At 44.4% G+C, this 19,850-nt stretch overlaps 2 pseudogenes across 1 annotated transcript; one reads left to right on the forward strand and one right to left on the reverse strand.

The window, feature by feature from the left end:
• Positions 1–1,152: 1,152 nt before the first annotated feature.
• Positions 1,153–3,006, reverse strand: LOC125547596 (obtusifoliol 14-alpha demethylase-like; annotated as a pseudogene). The gene is made up of 2 exons (XR_015599505.1): positions 2,577–3,006; positions 1,153–2,479 (listed from the first exon to the last, which is right to left on the reverse strand). The product of XR_015599505.1 is annotated as an obtusifoliol 14-alpha demethylase-like (transcript).
• A 7,779-nt stretch (positions 3,007–10,785) lies between these two features.
• On the forward strand, positions 10,786–11,898 carry LOC147977774 (uncharacterized; annotated as a pseudogene).
• The last annotated feature ends 7,952 nt before the right edge of the window (positions 11,899–19,850 follow it).

The following is a 19,850-nucleotide window of genomic DNA, read 5'->3' on the forward strand; positions in this document are numbered from 1 at the left end:
CTTTATAGCCACCCAGTTACGTTGTGACGTTTGGCACACCCAAAGCACTCCTACGGTATCCGGGAGTTGCACAATCTCATGGTCTAAGGAAATGATACTTGACATTAGAAAAGCTTTAGCATACGAACTACATGATCTTGTGCTAGGCTTAGGATTGAGTCTTGTCCATCACATCATTCTCCTAATGATGTGATCCCGTTATCAACGACATCCAATGTCCATGGTCAGGAAACCGTAACCATCTATTGATCAACGAGCTAGTTAACTAGAGGCTTACTAGGGACATGGTGTTGTCTATGTATCCACATATGTATCTGAGTTTCCTTTCAATACAATTCTAGCATGGATAATAAACGATTATCATGAACAAGGAAATATAATAATAACTTATTTACTATTGCCTCTAGGGCATATTTCCAACAGCTGCTGCCCCAATCCTTGGAGGTGTGGAGATGGGTGGCGATACAGATGAAAATCTTGCTCGGTTTTTGCTGGGCTGGTGGCGATAGCACCTGCGGGTGTCTTTCCCCTCCTTGGAGGCGTCACCGAGGCGTGGAACCATCTTCCTCCCTCGCTTGGCGTTGGTTTTGATCTCCGGGCGAAAGCCTTGATTCTCTGAATCGGCACGATGGCGGCGTCCTCGACGCCGTCCCTCTGTTGGGAGCATTGTGTCTGGAGACACAGTTTGGAGATCCTTCGTCATGCCCCTCCGTTGTTCGTCGCTGTCCATGATCGATCTTCCGTGGCGCAATGTACGGCCGCCGCTTGTGACTCCAAGACGGTGCCTTTCTCGGGTATGATCGAGTCCCGCCATACACTTGCCACCTCCTTTAGGCATATTGGGTGGATGGTGCGTCGACAAGGGAAGCTCGATGGGAGTTGTTATTTCTTCGGTTGTGACAGGTGTTGGCCGAGACGCGGCTAGGTGTTTTCTGTTTTGGACAGGCGCTCTTGCATTGTAGTTGTTATGGTTGTGGGTGGAATGGAGTTCTCGCTACGCTCGTTGTTCGCAACGTGTTGTAGTCGTCTTGTATTTGTAATTCTCTCTTCTTCTATAATGCTATGGTACGCAATTTGCATACTCTCAAAAAAAATCAAGCTTGTATGGATGTCCGCTCATATTCGACGCTACCGAAAATCATGCATTGGATGGACGCCCGGTCATTGAGAAGGAAGGACGCTTTCAGAGGCGAAAAGCCATGGGAAGAGATTTTTCTGTGACCCATGGATCTCCATCGGAAACCGTATCCAAAGCATATGCATGCATGCATGCAACGAAGTACACAAAACGTCTTTCCGATCATACACACACGCCCACAGGCCACATTACGTAGCTTAGCTGTGCTTACTTTATAAACCGGCAGTAATTTGTTGGTGCCAGGACCAAGCGAACATGCAACATGATCACCCACATGAACTGGTATGGTAGATTATACTAGCATACGTAGCGTGTCCGTGGGTTGGTGATTTTGGCGGTGGGTGACATCTTCTTCTTCCTCTTGTAGCGGAGCATGACCTTCCCCTTGGGCCCCGGCATGACCACGTTCCAGTCCGTCTCCGGGAACGGCGACGCCATCTCCATCTCAAAGTTCCTCAGCAGGTGGCTCCATATCACCTTGATCTGCATGTACGCGAACGCCTCGCCCACGCACGCGTGCCGCCCGCCGCCGAAGGCCGTGTACGCGAACGCCCCGCCGGCCCCGTCCTCCCCTCTCCCGGGGCCGAACCGCCCCGGCTCGTACCTCTCCGGGTCCATGTACACGTGCGGGAGACGGTTGTGGATCACCAGCGGGCTCGCGACCGTGCGCCCCGCCGGGACCTCGTACTCGTCTCCCTCCCTCGTCCGGACGGTGAAGCCACGGCGCGCGTGGCGCAGCAGCACCATCGCCGGCGGGTGGAGCCGCAGGGCCTCCGTGATGCAGCGGTGGAGGGTCTCCATCTCCTGCAGGACCTCGTAGTCCACGCGGTCCCCGTGCCGCGCCACGACCCGCTCCTGCTCCCGGACCGCGGCGCGCAGGTGCTCGGCGTTGGCGCGCGCGAGGAGGCGCGCCCCGGTCCACGTGCCCGTGCTGGAGCTCGTGTGCTGCCCCGCGAACAGCGCCGACACCAGCATCCCGACGACCTCCGTGTCGGTCGTGGCGCGGCCGTCCTTGTACCTGGAATCGATCAGGCACTGCAGCATGTCGTCCACGGGGCGGCCTGCTTCTCTGCGCGACCTGACCATGCCGGAGAATATCTCGCTGAGCCTAGCGCGCGCCCTGTCGCGTCTGCGGTGCGCCGGGATGGGCAGGTGCGGGAAGAGGATGGTGACGAGGCGCATGCCGTCGTTGAGCTCGCGGAGGTGCGTCGCGGCCTCCCGGAGCATCTTGGAGCGGACCTCCACCCCGAACAGGCACCGGCTGGCGACGAGCGTGACCAGGTGCTCCAGCTCCTGCTTCAGGTCCACCGTGCCCGACTCTCCCCATCTCGTAAAGTACTCCTGCATGCATGCATGCATGTGTAACATATACAGTAAAAAACACGTACGTATACGGTATAGCCGTATAGGTTGGCAGCAGTCGATTTATCTTAGTTACCTCGACTTCTCGCACCATGAGGCCCGCGTAGGTCCTGAGCTTGGCAGGCTTCATGGCGTCGCCGAAGAAGCGGATCTGCTCGCGCCGGGTGGCGAGATCCACGTCGAAGGCGACGCCGGGGCCGAAGGTCGGGACGGTGAACCGGGAGACCTCGTCCTGGCTCACCTCCGACTCCAGCCCCTGGAAGAAATGGCTGGACACGTCCGGACCGACCAGGAAGGTCACCTCGCGGTGCAGCAGCCTCACCGTGAACACGCTGCCCAGCTCCGCGTGGGCGTCGCGGATCACTTGCAGCGGGCCCTTGACAACGAGTGCTAGGTGATCGTTCAGCTCGTCGTCGTCGTCGTGCCATCATGGCCGATATGATGATGATCGTCGTCACGGCAATTGGAACCACAGATGCTACCCTATTGACGGTTGCTAACTCCATATCTGTATGTGAAAGAACATGAATGAATGGTAAAACGAGTTAGTACATGAACTTACATCGATCGTCTACAGTATTTCTAATCAAGTGTGGTTTTGGATCGGAGCACATGATCACATATGGGTTTGCAGCCATGCATGCATGCATGCGCAAAATCAATATATACATGTTTAGTTCTGACACTACAAGAATGAATGAATGATATCCATGTTTAGGTATAGCTGTTTTCGACTAATGCACGGGCATGCGTGTGTGCGCACCAGTGATATGCAAAGTGAAGCGCAGGTGCATCAAAGATCTACTGTTAGTGTTTACCTCTGAGCTACACGGCGATCCAATGATGCACCGGTGAGATGATGAAACTAGCCAGGGAGCGCCGGCGTGGGTATCAATATATAGATGGAGAGAGAGGGAGGAAGTTTATAACAAGCCCTCCCTGGATACTTTTCAACGCTTGAAAATCATATAGATAGAGAGAGAGGGCCCGCTCATTGATCATTTTATAGATAGATATAGAGAGTAGTTTTCAAGCATTGATTATGTTCATAATAACCGGCCGATTAGTTGTCTACATGGTTACAAATGCTACTCTCCAGGCGTTACAGTTTTCAAGTGTTGATTATGTTCATTGCTATAGGGAAGCAAATCTAATTAGCTGATAGTCTAGCAAAACATTGTTTTAGAGTTAGCTTATCTGAGTTTAGGGACTCTAATACCCCCCACTTTATTTTGCCTCATATTGTAAATGATATGGCCATTGTTTGAGGAATAAAGTTTTGATGATTAAAGAAAAACTTTTCGGCGATCACTTTACCAACTGTTAATTGGGGATCCCAATTCATCGTTTGAAACTCAGAAGTACAGAGTGGAAACACGTGGAAGGTTTTTGTCGCCGAGATAAAACAACAATACCTCTTCGCGTAAGCGACATGGTCTATTACTCACCTGGCTTCTAACTTCTCCGTTGTAGCATCACATATATGTTTGAAATTGGTTAGAAGGTATTGATATGAAAATTGGTATACTCGTCGTGGTGGAGGCGACACCGTGTTTATTGGTCGCTTTTGCTATGTCAAAAGGATACGCTTTTTCAACCAACCTGTGGTTGGATGAGTAGGATGACAGTGATATTCCAACCCACCAGAGTCGAAATTATATACTTGACATTGATGAGCGTTCAGTGAGAGAAGACGTTCCCATTGACTATGAAGACGTCTGATATTCCGACTCTGTTTCTCATGGGATCTCATAAGGGTAAGGTGTGTTTTCATTCATAGAGGTGAGTGTATGTATGTATGTATGAGCGTCTGTGGCTATGCCCTAGTTTATTAGCCCCTCTCGTATTTTCGATCATATTTTGACCATAATTTTAAGTAATAATAAAATATAAGTCATATATATAAAGAATAATATAACTAAATATGAATCTAATAATATAATATTTTTATGACATGCATTAACATTTTACTAGTCAAATACGTATATGTCAAACTTTGACCCAAAGCACAATCAGGACTAATAAGCAAACCCAGACGAAAGTAGCATTATGTAAAGGTCAGGTGTGAACACTCCGTAATTGTAGTCTTGTTGCCACATTTTAAGCCATAAGAACTCAGAGATAAACCACGTACCACGTGATTAATTAGCTACCACTCCACCACCTACCAGATGGAGCTAGCAATAAAATCTTATCAAACCAGGACAGTTGTGCATGAAAATGAAAGCGTACATAATGCATGGTCCAGAATCACAAAATCTGTGTCAAAAGCTTAATTTGTAATAAACCTGTCGAAGAAATTAAAGGGGACGGCTATTTCACAGTCGCGTGATAAAAACTCTCAGTTTACAACTTCAATGTTTTTGATATAGCTCATCGTTCATGCGAATGCTCTCAGTTTACAACTTCGTAGTACAATTGCGCTCAAAAGAGCAAATTTTCTGAGAATCTCAAAACCCAAATATGTAAAGAACTTCAACTATATTTTGCGTAAAAAAATCCAAATCTATTGTGAAGGTTCATAAAAAGTACAAAGTTTGGCAAACATAATAAAAATTACTACATCAAGGGCCATGCACCAATGAATGACCACTACCGCCAACAGAATGAGCTGTTGACGTGCCGCTATCGCCGCTCCCCTACAAGAGCCGGCTTGACCTTGTCGATGACAGCCGTGAAGTTTTCGTGCACATGCCTTTAAGGATCAGCGTCCCGGAGCTACAGCCATCACCATTAGAACCCTAAATCTTCATGAAGCGCCTGATACCAAATCTCATCGCCGAGTGCGCACGGCGAGAAACCCTAACATTGCCACCCAGAAGACTAGCTCAAAGATGACACACCATGATCCGTCCAAACAACATTCCGCGTTAACAAAATCCATACATAAATTACTAGTCAGAGTTGAGGCACTGGGACACCCCTCCCCGCCACCACCCTCCTTAATATTAGGTGTGCATTAGTTCAATCACACTCTAGATTATGTGCCAAAAGCTCATCAACTCATCCTATTATTTCCATCATGTTTACTTTGAATGGACCCTTAGTTAGCTCTATTGCAGCCTCTGTTGGAAATGGCCGTGTCTAGAAGGTGCTTAGGCGCTAGGCAAAGGTCAAACGCCCCACCTAGGGCATAACTAGAATTTTAGGAAGGGCAAATAATATTATTGTTTTATCGAAGTGAGATATCATGTCGTATTGCACTTGTATGACAAGCAAGAGATATTTCAGTGACAGTAGTCAGTAATTCACTCATATATATGCTCTAAATTAACATTGTTACACATATAACATGCACCCGAGGCATTTAAAAACCGCCTAGGCACTAGGCGAAGGCCAACTACGTCACTTAGAGCAAGTACAATACGATGATGTAGGCTGGCTATAAGACATTGAATATTATATTTTTGCTTAGTTGAAAGAGAGAGAAGAGGAGAGAGAAGAGAAGCAGGCTACTAGTTAACAGCCGGCTACAGCACGTGCTCTTAGGCACTTTGTGAGAGAGTGAGGTGGGCCATGTATCAACAAAATAGTACATATTTATATCCAGCTATTGTACTTGTTGACTATAAGCTTGGCTATATATGACGTGGCAATATCATATAGTCAGCAGCTGGCTATATTATTAACCATGCTCTTATGGCTATTACTTTTTGAACTTGCAGCTTGTTCGAATTCCCAAATCGCTACAAGGCAAGTGCTGACCACTGGCCACTATAAGTAAGCTCGATTAAATATACTTGACGAAAAAAATAAAATAAATAAGACACTTCTATTTTTTTATCATAACTACAATATGCATTCAACAACCCATAGTCTTCTTCTCGTTTTAATTTTCTTCTCCTCCAGCAGTGTTACCCTCATCCACCACCGTCGGCCTGAACGGTCGCCCCCGCCCCACCACACACGCCTACCCGAGCATCCCGCTCCGCCGAGCTGTTGACACCTTGGCAGCTTGGCATAAACCCCTACTCCCCTCCTCTTCTCCGACTTCGGCAACCCACGTCGTTAACATTCTGCCTCTCCTCCATGGTACCCCATCTTTTTTCTTCATTAGTAATTTTCTGCACTAAATGTGCTCAAGTTTGGAGGTCAATGGGCGGGCCCGGCTGGACAAAAAATTGTCGGCGAGAAAATATACCAGCGAGCCACCGCTCCCGTGGTTTTGCATCCTAGTTGGTCCACCTTTCAATTCTTCATTAGTGACGAGGGAGAGAGAGAGGGGCACCTGCGGAATGGTTCGTGTGAGCTTTCCTTTTAAAGAAAAATCAAAAATTCCCTTTTCAAGCTACTAATGGGTCTTAAATACTGATGGGTCATACGTGTGCTACATTTTTTGTGTGGCCGGGTGGAGGACAACAACTAACTAATTAGTATGATCTAGGTGGAAAACAACAACTACTAACTAATTAGTATGATGGAGAAAAACCATCCCACGGAAATCGAAAGGAGCCATGATCGAGAAAGAATACACCCATCAACGTGTCGCTTTCTCCACCAGCGCGACTCACACGGCCACCACAATCCCTACCAACGACGCTCCCCACTCTGCCTATCCACCCCTCGTTATTCGATTATCGTGGTTGGGCAAAGCTCGCGCGGCAGCAATGATGGTGGGGTTCTTTGGTTTTCCTACCTCTGTCGTGGTTGCTGGTGTTGTTCCACGACCCCGGTGGTCACGGCGTGTGCAATGCTGGGTCCGCCGTAGCACTATGTGTAGGATCGATTAAGGGCCAGTTCTTTTTGGCTCGTGATTCTCCAATATCCGATTCACTAGTAGAAAAGGCGGCAACGGTCCAGGCCGGGTCAGCTCATTAGTCCCGGTTCAGTCTAGAACCGGGACCCATGGGGCATTGGACCCGGTTCGTGAGCCCAAGGGGTCGGCCGGGCCACGTGGGCCATTGGTCCCGGTTCGTTTGGACCTTTTGATCCCGGTTGGTGGGACGAATCGGGACCAATGGCCTCGCTCCTGGCCCATCACCATTGGTCCCGGTTGGTGGCATGAACCGGGCCCAAAGGCTTCCCTTTAGTCCCGGTTCATGCCACCAACCGGGACCAATTAGGTGCCTATATATACCCCCTCGCGTAAGAGCAGAGCACACTGCTCTGTTTTTTTCTGGCCGAGGGGGAGAGGGCTTGGTGGTGCTCTAGCTCACCTCCTATGCACACAAGGTGTTCGATGGAATGCCCGAGCCACACTACTTAAGCTTTCTCCTCTCCAAGCTCGACCTTCAAGCTCCATTTTCCTCAATATTTGTCTAGGTTTAGCGGTCCGTCACGCCCTGTTCCCGTCTTCACCGCCGTCGATCACCCGCGCCGAGCTCATCGCCGACACCACCGTGGTGAGCCTCTTGTTCTTATTTTCTTTTTGAAAGGAAAAAATATTCTTACTTGTATGTTTACATAGATACTTGTATTATTTTCTTACTTTTATTATTGCATCTTATATAGTGCGATGGTTTTGGTATCCGCCCCCGTCGGCCCTCGTCCTGTCTATGATTCGGATGTGGTATATATATTATCTTTATAACTATTGGTTCATTTATTGTTTATGAAAATTATGCCGACCAACGTGACATAGATTTTATTTATGTAGGATGTATGTGAATCGGAAATTCCAACCGACCCTATTATCGAGAGATTAAATTTAGTTGAAGAAGAAAACAATTTGAAGGAAAAAATAAAAAAATTGAGGAGAAGATGATATTGGAGTTGCATGTTGCGGATGTCGTCGATGATCACAAGATCAAGATGGATGCAATGCGCTTGAAGATTAGAAAGATTAGAAGATATGCCATTCATACCGAGGCTTGGCATCATTATGCCGTTGGATCAATTGTTACCTTGGTTGCGATTATGATCGCATTTGTTTTCGCATTGAAATGTTTTACATAGTTTCAATGTATGGTTTAATTAATTGGATGCTCTGGAGAGCTATATGTTGTTAGATGAAAACTATGTATGTACTTTGGTTTTAATGTGATGATGAACTTCTATTAATTTGGACACTTAATTATATATAACGCACGCAGATAAACCGGCAATGGATGTACGGTGACAGACACACCTCCGAGTACATTAAAGGCGTGCATGAGTTTCTCGATGCGGCTGAGGCAAACAAGCAGAATGGTTTTATGTGTTGTCCATGCACTGAATGTGGGAATACGAGGTCTTACTCTAACCGGAAAATCCTTCACTCCCACCTGCTTTACAAGGGTTTCATGCCACACTATAATGTTTGGACGAGGCACGGAGAAATAGGGGTTATGATGGAAGACGGCGAAGAAGAAGAGTACGATGACAACTACGTGCCCCCTGAATACGGTGATGCTGCAACGGGAGGAGCTGGTGAAGATCAAGAGGAACCAGACGATGTGCCCAATGATACTGCAACGGGTGAAGCTGTTGAAGATCAAGAGGAACCAGACGATGTGCCTGATGATGATGATCTCCGCCGGGTCATTGTCGATGCAAGTACGCAATGCGAAAGTCAAAAGGAGAAGCTGAAGTTCGATCGCATGTTAGAGGATCACAAAAAAGGGTTGTACCCCAATTGCGAAGATGGCAACACAAAGCTTGGTACCGTACTGGAATTGCTGTAGTGGAAGGCAGAGAATGCTGTGGCTGACAAAGGATTTGAGAAGATACTGAAAATATTGAAGAAGAAGCTTCCAAAGGATAACGAATTGCCCGACAATACATACGCAGCAAAGAAGGTCGTATGCCCTCTAGGATTGGAGGTGGAGAAGATACATGCATGCCCTAATGACTGCATCCTCTACCGCGGTGCATACAAGGATCTGAACGCATGCCCAGTATGCGGTGCATTGCGGTATAAGATTAGACGAGATGACCCTGGTGATGTTGACGGCGAGCCCCCCAGGAAGAGGGTTCCTGCGAAGGTGATGTGGTATGCTCCTATAATACCACGGTTGAAACGTCTGTTCAGAAACGAAGAGCATGCTAAGTTGATGCGATGGCACAGTGAGGACCGGAAGAAAGACGGGAAGTTGAGAGCACCCGCTGACGGGTCGTAGTGGAGAAAAATCGAGAGAAAGTACTGGGATGAGTTTGCAAAGGACCTAAGGAATGTATGGTTTGCTTTAAGCGCGGATGACATTAATCCTTTGGGGAAGCAGAGCAGCAATCACAGCACCTGGCCCGTGACTCTATGTATGTATAACCTTCCTTCTTGGATGTGCATGAAGCGAAAGTTCATTATGATGACAGTTCTCATCCAAGGCCCTAAGCAACCCGGCAACGACATTGATGTGTACCTAAGGTCATTAGTTGAAGAACTTTTACAGTTGTGGAATGGAAACGGTGTACGTACGTGGGATGAGCACAGACAGGAGGAATTTAACCTAAAGGCGTTGCTGTTCGTGACCATCAACGATTGGCCCGCTCTCAGTAACCTTTCAGGACAGACAAACAAAGGATACCACGCATGCACGCACTGTTTAGATGACACTGAAAGTATATACCTGGACAAATGCAGGAAGAATGTGTACCTGGTCCATCGTCGATTTCTTCCGACCAACCATCAATGTCGAAAGAAAGGCAAGCGTTTCAAAGGCGAGGCAGATCACCGGAAGAAGCCCGCCATGCGTACCGGTGATCACGTACTTGCTATGGTCAATGATTTACACGCAATCTTTGGAAAGGGTCCCGGCGGACTAGCTGTTCCGAATGACGCCGAGGGACACGCACCCATGTGGAAGAAGAAATCTATATTTTTGGACCTACCCTACTGGAAAGACCTAGAAGTCCGCTCTTCAATCGACGTGATGCACGTGACGAAGAACCTTTGCGTGAACCTACTAGGCTTCTTGGGCGTGTATGGGAAGACAAAAGATACACCTGAGGCATGGGAGGACCTACAACGTTTGCACGAAAAAGATGGCATGCCTCCGAAGCAGTATAAAGGTCCTGCCAGCTACGCTCTTACGAAAGAAGAGAAAGAAATTTTCTTTGAATGCCTGCTGAGTATGAAGGTCACGACTGGCTTCTCGTCGAATATAAAAGAAATAATAAATATGCCAGAGAAAAAGTTTCAGAATCTAAAGTCTCATGACTGCCACGTGATTATGACGCAACTACTTCCGGTTGCATTGAGGGTGCTTCTACCGGAAAACGTCCGATTAGCCATTGTGAAGCTATGTGCATTCCTCAATACAATCTCTCAGAAGGTGATCGATCCAGAAACCGTACCAAGGCTAAGGAGTGATGTGGCGCAATGTCTTGTCAGTTTCGAGATGGTGTTCTCACCATCCTTCTTCAATATCATGACGCACGTCCTAGTTCATCTAGTCGACAAGATTGTCATCCTAGGGCCCGTATTTCTACACAATATGTTCCCCTTTGAGAGGTTCATGGGAGTCCTAAAAAAATATGTCCGTAACCGCGCTAGGCCAAAAGGAAGCATCTCCATGGGCCATCAAACAGAGGATGTTATCGGGTTTTGTGTTGACTTCATTCCTGGCCTTAAGAAGATAGGTCTCCCTAAATCACGGTATGAGGGGAGACTGACTGGAAAAGGCACTCTTGGAAGTGACTCAATAATATGCAGGGACGGATATTCTTGGTCTCAAGCACACTACACAGTTCTATAGAACTCTACCTTGGTGACCCCGTATGTCGATGAACACAAGAACAGTCTGCGCTCCAAACACCCGGAGCAGTGCGACGACTGGATTACATGTGAACACATCAGGACTTTCAGCAGTTGGTTGGAAACACGTCTCAGAGGTGACAACACTGTTTGTGATGAACTGTACTTGTTGTCCAGGGGACCATCTTTGACTGTATTGAATTACAAAGGATACGAGATAAATGGGAATACATTTTACACGATCGCCCAAGATCAAAAGAGCACCAACCAAAATAGCGGTGTCCGCTTTGATGCAGCAACCGAAAGCGGAAAGGACACATATTATGGTTACATAGTGGACATATGGGGACTTGACTACGGACATGATTTTAAGGTCCCTTTGTTTAAGTGCAAATGGGTCAATCTGTCAGGAAGCGGGGTACAGGTAGACCCACAGTACGGAATGACAACAGTGGATCTGAAAAATCTTGGGTACACTGACGAACCGTTCGTCCTAGCCAATGATGTAGCACAGATTATCTATGTGAACGACATGTCTACCAAACTGAGAAAAAGAAAAGATAATGAAGCGAATACATCATACGATGAGCCAAAGCGTCACATAATTCTTTCAGGAAAAAAGGATATCCTGGAAGTGGAGGGCAAGACAGACATGTGTGAAGATTATGAAAAGTTTCATGAAATTCCCCCCTTCAAGGTCAAGGCTGACCCAAGCATCCTGATAAACGATGAAGATTATCCATGGTTACGGCGCAATAAGCAAATGACACAAGCGAAGAAAAAGTGAAGACTTTCTCCCGCAACTATTATGATGATACCATGCCAACTTTGTAACACACGAGTATGCTATGCCAACTTTTTCAGAGTTCATTTGAAAACTATGAATTTAGGTCGAATTTTCTCTATAGGTGCATCTATGTTCATTTTTTAGTAAAGTTAATCACAAACTTGTGATTCACATAAATTTCAAAGAATTCAAATTTTAACTATTCAAATTTGAAAACTAATGGCACTAACAGAAAGTTTATAATTTTTCTAAAATTAATGGCACTAACAGAAAGTTTATAATTTTGCTGACCTAAAAGCAAAAAGAATTAAAAAATAAAGCAAAAAACAAAAGAAAATAAATAATACAGAAAACAAAACAAAAAAACTGAAAAAAAATAAAAATTGCAAAAATAAGTATTTTGTTGTAAGTAGAAACAAAATAAAATAAATAAAGCAACAAAGAAAACAAAAAACTAAAAAAGTGTCTTCAAATTTGAAAACTAATGGCACTAACAGAAAGTTTATAATTTTTCTAAAACTAAAAGCAAAAAGAATTAAAAAATAAAGCAAAAAACAAAAGAAAATAAATAATGCAGAAAACAAAACAAAAAAACTGGAAAAAAATAGGCACTAAAAGCAAAAAAACAAAAAAAAGTTTTCAAATTTGAAAACTAATGGCACATAAAGTTTATAATTTTTTTGACCTAAAAGAAAAAAATCACTAAAAAACTATAAGTATTTTGTTTTAAGTAGAAATGGAAAAAATAGCAAAAAAGAAAAAAAAATGCCTATAATATTTGTTATTACTAACTAAAATTACCAAATTGAGTATAATGATAAAACACAGTAATATTAAATAGTAGGAAAAAGAATGACTCAAAAATCAATTTTTATAATAAAGTTATTCATAAACTAGTGATTCACACAAATTTTAAAAAATTTAAATTTAGACTATTCAAATTTTAAAACTAATGGCACTAACAGAAAGTTTATTATTTTTGTGACCTAAAAGAAAAAATCACTAAAAAACTATAAATATTTAGTTCTGAGTACAAATGAAAAAATAAATAGTAAAAAAATGCCACCTACTGGACCACCACGGCCTGAATACGACTAGAAGCCCATCCATGGCCCAGGATTCAGACCTGCAGAAGGCCCAGCAGGCCCACAGGCATAGCGGTGTGAGATTAGGCCCAGAGGCCTGCAGTTCTGAGGAGTTCGATGGAGATGGCGGGGCAACGCTTATAAACAGGTGCGGCCGCTCCTCAGCTAGCGAGGTGGGACTAAACATCCCACCGCACCGCGGCTTTGGCAGGCGCAGGCCTTTGGTCCCGGTTGGTGGCACCAACCGGGACTAAAGGGGGCATTGGTCCCGGTTTGTGCCACGAACCGGGACCAAAGCCTTTCCTATATAACCAAACACTTGGGAAATTTCCCCCCACCCGCCATTCTTCTCCAACGCCGCCAGGCTGCTGCGCTGCTCCTCGACGCCGGCCCCTGCCCCGACGTCGCCGTCGCCTCCCCTAGCCGCCCGAGGTCGCCGTCGCCGCCCGCTCGCCGTCGGCCGTGCCCTCGCCCGACGCCGCTCGCCGCTTGCCGCCCTGCCCCGACGCGTGTTGCGCGCCCCGGCCCGCCCGTCGCCGTCGCCCCTGCCCCGCCCGTCGCCGTCGCCCCGGCCCGCCCGTCGTTGTCGCCCTGCCCCTCCGTTGGTCCGACCGGCGCCCCTCCCCTGTTTTTTTCATATATTATATGCTTGTGTATATTGTGTATATTGCTTCTTTGTGTATATTATGTATATATGTCAGTATATATATTGTGTATATTGCTTCTTTTCAGATTTTTTTTCATATATATGTTTGTATTTTGTATTTTGCTTTTTTATAAAAATGTATATATGCTTGTATGTTCTCTGTGTATATATGTTCATATATGCAAAAGTTAGATTTAAATATTTAGAAAAGGATTATCTATATATGTTCTCTGATTTAGTACATTTTAGGTTAGTTTCATTTCTAGAAAAGTTTTATATATTTAGGAGGGGAAAAAGGAAAATAAGAAGAGGAAAAAGGAGAAGAAGAGGAGAGGAAGAAAAGGAAGAGGAGAAGAAGAGGAGAGGAAGAAAAGGAAGAGGAGAAGAAGAAAGGAATAGAGGAGAAGATCGAAGAAAAAAAAAGAAGAATCCTTTCTTCTTCTCCTCCTTTTATTTCTTCTTCGTATTCTTATGTTTTATCGCGTCTGTCGTCGTCGATATACCCCTCCCAATAACTTCAACACGAGGGGGGTCGATATACCCCCTCCCGATAACTTCAACACGAGGGGGGGTCGATATACCCCCTCCCGATAACTTCAACACGAGGGGGGGTCGATATATATGCCACCTCCTGATAACTTCAACACGAGGGGGGGTCGATATACCCTAAATAGCAAGTATCGTCGGTGTGAGATACATGTGGCCGTCGGTGTCGGACAGTACATCCACGTCCCACAAGTGACGCGGGTCCATCCGCTTGCGAGTCCATCCACATGCTTATCAGTTTGATTGACCTCTATTTCTTGTAAAGTGGTTGTGGCAGGAACAAGGGAATGATTTCTGTGGATACTACGTTGGCGAGTCCATCCGCCACACGACCTGTGAGCGGGGCTACTCTGACGAACAATATGAAGTGCGTAAATAACAACATTCACAATTTTATTTTATTACCATCATTTGTGTTGAGTTTCATTCATTCATATATATATATATATATATATATATATATATATATATATATATATGTATTGACCCCCTTCTTCAAATTAGATGTTTCGGAAGCGGGATGAACTCCTAGCACCAGCTCGCATGCGAGCAATTCAAGAGGAATTGGCGGCATTCTTTCTTGACCACGTGATCGCTGAATACGGAGAATACTATGTGGACCATGAGTCCATATGTTAGGAGATTATATTTGTAAGAGATAATTATTGTATATATGTAGCCGGTAGTGTCGGATAGATATACGAGAACTTGTTATTCGACCAATCTCTCGGAGAAGGAGAGGTGGTCGATATCACTTCTCTCTGTATGCATATATGTTCATGACGATCTTCTGTTTCCTTCGTTTGCTTACTAGCTAGCTAGCGTGCCTAGTCCTCTCTATACGTATGTATAGTACGTAGCGTCGACCAAGCACGGACATAAGAGATGACACTTCTCTCTATTAATTATAGCTAGCTAACACAATATATGAAACACCTAAATTAACCCTCCAAAACCCCCAACCCTCCCCCCCCTTTAAAAAAAAACAAAAAACCCCAGCCATAGAAATGCTTACGCGTGGATTCCTATTGGTCCCGGTTGGTGCCACCAACCGAGACCAAAGGCCCTCCTGCCTGGGCTCCGCGCACAGGCCACGAGAAGACCCATCTGTCCCGGTTCTGGATTGAACCGGGACTAAAGGGACAGGGCATTAGTACCGACCCTTTAGTCCCAGTTCAGGAATCGGGACAATAGGCCCTTTTTCTACTAGTGATTTTAGAAAACTGCCCACAGAATCAGCTAGAATCAATCGTCCGGTGTTTTTACGAGATTCCAGTTTAAAATTGTTGTAGGAGTTTGTGATGAAGTTGTCTATATAATCAACTAGTCTGTAAATGCCCCTAGGCTGAAACTGTGTATTGTATTCCTAACACTTGTTTGTTTGAACCGTTTCACATAGAATATGAACACAAAATTGACCTCCGAATATCATAAAATCCTTAACACTACAATTTTAAGAAGGTTCTAAAGTTTCCTTCGTAACAAAAGGGGAAATGCAAATAAAAGGACTAATCTTAAGGTATAAGATTGACGGCAATATCCTCACATGTAGCGGCCATGATACCATCATCTGCTAGTGATAGAGAGCGTTAGCACTTGTAAATGGTAATGAAGGTTGCACATACTCATCATTGTCTAACTTATCAAAATGCTCATGACATAACTTGCTATCACAACCGCAGTTGTGAAGGCACATCATACAGTGACGATCATCTTTTGGGTCCAGAACTTTCAGCCATTTTATACTAAAACTATATCCCTATTCTTAAAGTTACTTAAAAAGGTATTCTTGTAAATTCACGATCAGCTAATTTTGATCCCTATTCTTTGTTTCTGCATTTCTGATTCCTATTATCCAATGGATCAAGCCAGAGATCCAAATAAGCTAATATTTTAATTGAAGGAGTAACTACTGATCTCCATCTTTAATCTGTGTTGAAATCTTTAAATTTTACAAGGGGATGTACAAAGCAAAAAATCAAATAAATTAGCCAGCGTGCAGAACTCATGCATGATGGTCAGATCGCCAAAAAGGGGCACATGGAGGCACAGATACCCCTTTCAAAACGAAAATAGAAGGTACATATCTATCTAAGAATTATTAAGTCAATTTACACATGCATGATTAAACAGATCAAATAAAACAACGGTGTAATAAGCAACCTAGGTACTCACCCACTGTTACAGCGATAACAGAATAAACAAGCATCTGCTTCAAAGCAATACTACTACATAATACGACCTCGGGTCATTAGCAATTGTGTCCGTGCTGTAGCTTCTGGGGTTGGTTGAACCACACCAATATCGTCGCTCATTTCATTACAAGGCACCACTCCACTTTTCATCAGGATACTCAAAATTACGACCGGTGAAATTAGTTCCTGACCTCATGCCATGATCAAAGATGAGCTACCTTTCTCTCGTCCCGACGTGGCATACACGAGAGAGCACCCAACAACTCCCCCTTAATGGGTTTTAAATTTCTCACAAACGTATACTCCCTCTGAAAAGAAGTACTCCCTTCGTTCCTAAATATAAGTCTTTTTAGAGATTTCAACAAGTGACTATATACGAAGCAAAATAAGTGAATCTACACTCTAAAATATGTCTACATACATCCATATGTCGTAATTCATTTGAAATGTCTAAAAAGACTTATATTTAGGAACGGAGGGAGTATAAGATGGTTTAGATCATTAAATTAGTTATCTAAAGCTAATCCAATGAAACTTGACAGCGTAGCACACGATCGATCAAAAGCTAATCCGATGACCAGTGAAGTTTCCTTTCTTTCTTTCTTTTTTGCGGGTGAGTAGTGAAGTTTCCACATGGTTAGAATTTTTTTTTTAAGCGTAATAACTTTATTCCTCAAATAACAGCAAGATCGTTTACATAATGGTGGAGAATAAAGTCAGGGACGATGGTCTCCCACTCTTCTGATTTACTAATGCTGAAACAGTGCTTTGCTAAACCATCCGCTATCAAGTTTGCCTCTCTAGTACAATAATCAAAACTGATAGAAGCATAATCCATTGACATGAGGGAGCATTCTGCTATGATTGGGACATCCACTCCCATGTAGGCATTAGGATCAGATATGGCCTCCAGCGCAGTCAAACTATCAGACTCGATGATAAGCTTCATACAACCCAGTTTCGCTGCTAGGTACAGACCACATCGAATAGCAAATAATTCAGCTGAACCTGCACTAGACACATGTGGTAGGACATGAGTTGTTGCCCCCAGAAATTTGCCATGGTCATCTGGTGCAACAGCTCCGCAAGCTCCTGTGAACTTATCCTCATGAAATGATGCATCGACATTGATTTTTACAACTCCCGCACTTGGCTTCTTCCATACATGATCAATCCTACGTATAGGCTGGTTTGGTGAATGAGACATACGGTGTGTACAAGCTAAACCCAAATACAAACATGCATACATATAGCAAGGGTTAATCATTTGACGCGCGTTCGGCGATTGACTTAGGGCACACATCATGATTCGGATACAGATACATAGCAGACTTGCACGTATAGTATATAGGCGAGTTCTTGAAGCCAGGGCATGCATGTGTTTACCTATTGATAGAGATGCAAGTAGCGAGACACATAATCATGCGGCGGTTGAATGTTTTCTTTAGTTTTCACCACATGTTATCCAGTGCAAAGAAATTCCCAGCATGTTATGATGCAACAACCACTTGTGAGTGGTCAACGGAATGACAAGAAAGGGGAACACACAAGTGCATCCAGGAAAAAGAATATTGTGACGAAAGGTTCTCAAAATTAAGGTAGGTATGGTGCTGGCCACCGAAGGTCTAGCTTTGCATGAACTTTTCGGCGCCAACGTGCGGTGAAAACGGTAAAGATGGTTTCACTTTCACTTGGAGCTCAAGTGAAAATTGTTCCTGTTTTGACAATTTTGTTCACAAACGGAAAAAATGTTAAAGAATTGAAAAATGATCGTTTTTTGAATTTTTTGAATTTTAAAAACTATTCCTGTTTTCCAAATTTTGTTCACAAACTCATAAAATGTTCGAGTATTTCAAAAAATGTTCAGTGGTTTCCAAATTTGTTCAGACTTTTTATAATTGTTCATTGTTTCAAAAAAGGTTCAGAATTTCCAAAAGAATCACAGTTTCAAAACAAGACCACTTTCTACAAAAATTGTTCGCCGTTTTTGGATGAAGTTCGAAATTTCACTATTTGTTCGCATTGTTAAATAATATGTTCACAATTTTAAAAAATGTTCCTGTTTTTCCATATTTGTTCACAACTTAAAAAATGTTCAGGATATTAAAAAGTTCTTAATGTCTTCAAAAAAAATCAGAAGTATAAAATTGTTCCTGTTTTTTCGATTTTGTTCACAAATATAAAAAAATGTTTGAGAATTGAAAAAATGATTGATTTTGAATTTTTCCGAATTTGAAAATTATTCCTATTTTCAAATTTTGTTCACAAACTCAATAAATGTTTGATTATATCAAAAAATGGTCAGAGGTTTCCAGATTTGTTTTTCAAGAAATTCATAGTTTCAAAAAATGATCACTTCCTACAAAAATTGTTCGCCCTTTCAGGATGAAGTTCGAAATTTCACTATTTGTTCGCGCTGTTAAGTAATATGTTCACATTCTTACAAAATCGCATTTCAGAAAACTTAAAAATTGCGGAATTTGTTCACATCTTTCAAAAAATGTTGAGACTTTCAAACGCTACTTACCTTTTGATTTTTGATTTACATTTTGCAAGAAAATTGTTCAATTTTTTGAAAAGGTGTTTACATGTGGCGCTGTGGCTAGTTCTTATACTTTGGCGCCGCATTTTACCAATGTATTATCGTCCAGTGCATTGGTTAGCGACAACGCTTTGTAACCCAGATGTCTTTGGTTTGATTCCTGTTGCGGACGCTTGTCATTTTTTTTCGTCGTGCCACTGTCCGAGCGGGACGAACGCGCGAGCACGCTAATGGGCCGGCCCATTCGGGGCTTGCTGTATGCGTCGCGACTCCAATTTAACGCAGAACGCGTCAAAAAGGAGCTCCCCGCTGCGGCGGCGGCTGGTTGAGAAGCAACCGAGCTTGTGCGTGGAGATGGGCTTGTACGTCGGTGCATTGTGCGTGAAGATAGGCCTAATTCCAAGCCGAGCTGCAGCTTTCACGGGCCACTATTACGACCTAATGAAGGGCGATCAGGTGCACCTGGGCTTGAACAGTAAAATCAAATAAACTGGGTTGTCGTCCAAGATGGTCAAATGTGGTCGACATTGAGTTTTTTTTAGAAGAACGTGGTCGACATTGAGTAGAGATACAAGTGTCAAAAGTTATCCTATGAGGCCCACTCAGCCTGCCAAAGCCAGCCTATCAAGCCCATACAGCCCGGCCCTACAGCAACTAACTGCAGCAGACGAGCGGCCCGCCATCGGTGAACCCACTCCTTCCTCCGCCTCTCAGTCCAGCAGCCCCTCGAGTTTGAGTCCCCGCCTCGCCGCGGCCGTGCGTTCGTCACTCCTCGTCGCCCGTGCGTGCGGGCGATGGCATGGTGACCAAGATACGCCGCCGACGAGCAACCAGGGAAGCGCCTCAGCCGGATGGCGTGAAACTCCAGGCGGGGCGGGGTTGTCTAACGCCCAGCCGGACGCCGACGACGACGAGCCGAGCCGGGTCACCTCACCTCG

The sequence above is a fragment of the Triticum urartu genome, chromosome 3A, assembly GCF_056163025.1.
Source record: "Triticum urartu cultivar PI428250 chromosome 3A, HENAU_Tu73, whole genome shotgun sequence".
NCBI classification, from domain to species: Eukaryota; Viridiplantae; Streptophyta; class Magnoliopsida; order Poales; family Poaceae; genus Triticum; species Triticum urartu.